Below are 4,408 nucleotides of genomic sequence, written 5' to 3' on the forward strand. Positions count from 1 at the left end.
GCAGCACAATAGCCGCCGTGGTAAACAGAAGAAGACTGGGATATTAACTTTAAGGCGACTCACTTCTAGACTTGAATGAAATTGTATTCACCTACTATCTGCTCCGTGGATTACCATTTTATAATTTCGGAGATGAAATTGTAACATAGCAACGTTGGTCCACAAACGTTGCTATTTAAAAAAAAATGGGAGATCGGGTTGGGATTATAACGTTAGTTTGCAGAGTCGCACCTGGTAATCCAGAAATGGCGTTATGGTACCTTTGTCTACTTGTAGATCATCAAGAAACTTTAAATTAATAACGTTATATGTGTTTAACAGAGCTGTATATCGGGTCTAGCAGCTGATCAGCAGCTCAGACAGCCTTCCAGTGTTCCAGAATAACCCATTGTTAATAACGTATGCTAACGTTAGCGTAGCTGATGTTATCGATCGTTGTAAAAAAGTTTGGATATTTCGGCTGCTGCCTTCTGATGTGCTCGCTGCTGTGGACTGGACTTAAAACGGAAGCCGGGGACACGAAAGGCTGCTATGGCGCAGCCCTATGAACGGCCCAGGAAACTCGTCTATAAAATGTTACCCCACCGACATGATTGCAAGTTCTTGGTAAACGACGCAAGGCTCCAGTCCAAGTCATGGCTGCGCAAAACCTAGCCCCTTTCAGAACTGCTAACCTAGCTAACGTAGCGTTAGCTAACGTAGCGTTAGCTAGGTTAGCAGTTCCGAAAGGGGCTACGCAAAACCATGCCGGACCTGTGTCAACGTTACCTTATTTAGCCAACAGTAGCAGCGCATGAAACATTCAAACTCGACATAAATTAACGACATTAACAGCCCACACAGCTGCTACATAATTTGTTAGTTAAAAACGTTACTTGCAACCGTGGATTTCACCATTTAATCTGCGATTAACCACATCCAGGTTCAAGACAACGTTGCTAAGCTAACGCTAGCTAACTGCCGCAAGCTAACCGGCGTTAACACGATTTGAGACGGACAAGCCCGGACAAGCCCGTCCGGGCTTGAAAACTAGCGTTTGAATTCAATCAATCATTTCAAAATAGGGATGCAGTTAACGTTAACTAGCTGTTGTTAGTTGTTGTTAGCTAGTTTGTTGAAAATGGCTCACCTGTCCACCAGCTCGCTATCCTCTGCATGGGGGAGGATCTTTTTCGACCTTCATCCATCTTCGAACCGTCTGTTCTGTAGTAATGCACTTTACTATACACACTGTGACTGTACTGTAACACTGTACTGTAGTACTGCACTGTCTGACTGCCACTGCTACAAGTCGAACTGACTAGCCTTTATATAGAGCGGAGTTTTGAACCAAGCCGCCTTGTTGGCCATTGGTTGTGTTCATGTGACGTCACGTAAAGGGGCGGGCATGCGCAGATCACGCCTGGGGGCAAACATCTGTGTCAAAAGTCTCCTAGTAGATTATTAGGCCGGTGCTTGCACTGGCCTATGGGAGCACTGACTTACACAGCTCAACAACAAAGACAGTGAGAAGGGGACTGAGAAGACTGACTAAATCGCTCCCATGAACGGGTCTACTCGGAATCCCTAAGAGCAATCAACTTTATTCTTGTAACTGTCATGTCTGAGACAGGTGGTTGTGTTTTTAACTGGCTTACTTTTTTACATGAATTATTTCTGCTTTGATTGTAATCAAAGGCCAAATTTATTATGAAGACATGTTTTACAATCAAAATAAACGAATAGAATTGAATCATTGGAAAAGTAGGCTACTCGTGCACAATCCAAGCAGGGAGGTGCTGGTCACAGCAAGCAGGATCTGCTAAAATAAATATGATCTTTTGATATAACTTTGGTCACCCTGTTCTTCTGGAGTGTTGCGGTCAACTTCATATGGACTTGTTCCTGTAGAGACTGTTTTTATGTTAGAATTGAATCATTGTTGGTAAAAAAAACAAAAAAAAAAAACTTTTACGCTACAGGGATCGACTGCGTAACATATAAATGTCATCATGTGTGAATAATAAGGGAATCATATTTGAAAATATATTTGATATAAATCCTATTGGAAAATGATTGGAGGCATTGTGACGTTTGACTCAGAGCCATAGAGTTCTCATGACAGTTTTGAGTCCACATTCACTAAATCCAGGAAGTGGATTATGATTTCTTCTACATTTAAAACACTGGAAATCTTTTGACCTGAGACATTTGTCATACCCCACCACTGATCAAATTATCTGATGAATGCTTTGTTTTTGGTCAATAACAGCACATCAAGTTACATTTTCAACTAGGGATGCACCGAAATTCTGGGCCGATACCGATATTTAAAATAACAATTTGGCCGATAGCTGATACCGATATGTTTTTTTTGGACAGGGAAACAAAGAAATCTTCATTATAAACAAATAACCTCCTGTTTGACAGTCTTTTGAACCCTTCATCACACTATCTTTGAATGAGCACAAATTCAATCATACTGTCATCATGTAATTATGACACAACCAACAACTCTTTTTTAGCCGATGGCCGATTGCAGTCAACAAGGCGAATATCAGCTGATAGCTATATACGGCCCATACATCACTGCATCCCTATTTTGAAATGATTGATTGAATTCAAAGAGAATTGACCACAACCCTGCACCAAAGTCTACCATTCCCCAAACTGCTCTTTCAAAGCAGTCTTTGTTTTGTTTCTGTATAAATGCAATTGGTTTTTATAACTTTATGTTTTAATTAACCTGTTATGTCTCTTTGCATTCACTTGTCCCGGTGAAGTCCATGATTATATGTACGATGGTGATTTTATAAAAAGGGAAACTTATGACACGTTTGATAAGGAGCAACTGGAACTGTGAGTGTGTTTATCTGACTTGAACTTGATCCATTAAAGTCACATGAACTGGTAATCATTGACTCAAGCTTATAGAAAAACTCCTCACACAAACTCACACGTGACTGTGTGCTCATATCAGCAAGTTCACACACTTATTCATGCAAAAGATTCCAAATCAACAAAGAGCGATTGTGAAATGATGTACTTATAAAATGTGTTGATGGGAATATTTCCGGAACATGAAAAGATATTGTCATTATCAGCCTCCCGGTCACGAATAAAGAGTATCACATCCTTATTACTACATTAAACTTAGTGCACTCAATGGAATTGAATGATTTATAATTATATTACAGTTTCTTAAGCAACAGGCGCAACAGTTGCAAAAAGAGCTAAAAACTTATAGAGGACACAATGGATTTGCCTAATAGAATACGGTATATATATATATATACAGTATATATATATATATATATATAATGGATAGTATTTCTACCTGTCATCAGGATAAGAGGGTAACGCTTGTTCAGTCACTCCTCACCATGTGTTTTGTGTTTCTAGGTATTCTGTGAGGTGGAGATCAAGAGGCTGTCTTTGTATCAGGCCAATGCTGATCTGGCTGCTGAGAAACTAGAGATCATCAGGAAGAAACTAGCAGTGAGTCAGTCTGTCCAAACCTTCCTTCCTTTCTCTCTATTACATCATTTACCAAGACACTCACAGCGGACAAGCATGTAACTCTGCTGCTAAGCTAGTTTTCACTTGCTTATATGCAGAGGTGGAAAGTACTCAAGTACCAAATACACATACTTGAGTAGTTCTTTTTTTGAGGATTTGTACTTTTTAAGTATTTCTATAATATAATAATGCTATACTTTTACTCTTACTTGAGTAATTCTAATAATAGATCATTCTATTCTATAATTCTATTTTTAAATGTACACTGAGTAAATGATTAGATTTAGATTTTTGTTATGCACACACATTGAGACTGCTCGCCAACACGTCCAGAATTAAGGTGACAATGTTATAATACATCATTCTGATTATCACACCAAATATTACCCAAATTATGAAAAAGAGAAAGAAAGGGCATTATATCTGACCACGAGCCCGACCCGAGTCCGAGGAATAGAAGGGAAATTCCAGCCTCGACCCACGGGCCTGTCTCGGGTTCGGACAGAGAATCCAACCTAAACGCAAATGTACTTTGACTTGAATAAAACAGGCTGAATAAAAAGTCATGTGGGCAGATAACAGCAGTCACATGACTTACCCAGAAAGAAACAACATGATGAAGCCTGGCAGGGTGAGTCATGTGACTGCTCAGGTGTTACAGTATCGACCCACATGACTTTTTATTCAGCATGTGCATTAGAATGCCTTTTTCTCCTTATTTCTGCCCTGGAGGCATGTTTTTTGTTTGTTTTGTTTTTTGGGGGGTATTTTCATATGAATCGTGAGCCCAAAATGTTAAATAAAGGTGATGGGGAAAGGCACATGACAATCCAGTTCTAGATGGTCAGACACTTTATTTTCCACAGCCGAAGCTCACAGTAACAGTCTTCTCATCAGCAGCAGTTTCTGC

Source organism: Poromitra crassiceps (assembly GCF_964638095.1).
Source record: "Poromitra crassiceps genome assembly, chromosome: 30".
In the NCBI taxonomy this organism is placed as follows: Eukaryota; Metazoa; Chordata; class Actinopteri; order Beryciformes; family Melamphaidae; genus Poromitra; species Poromitra crassiceps.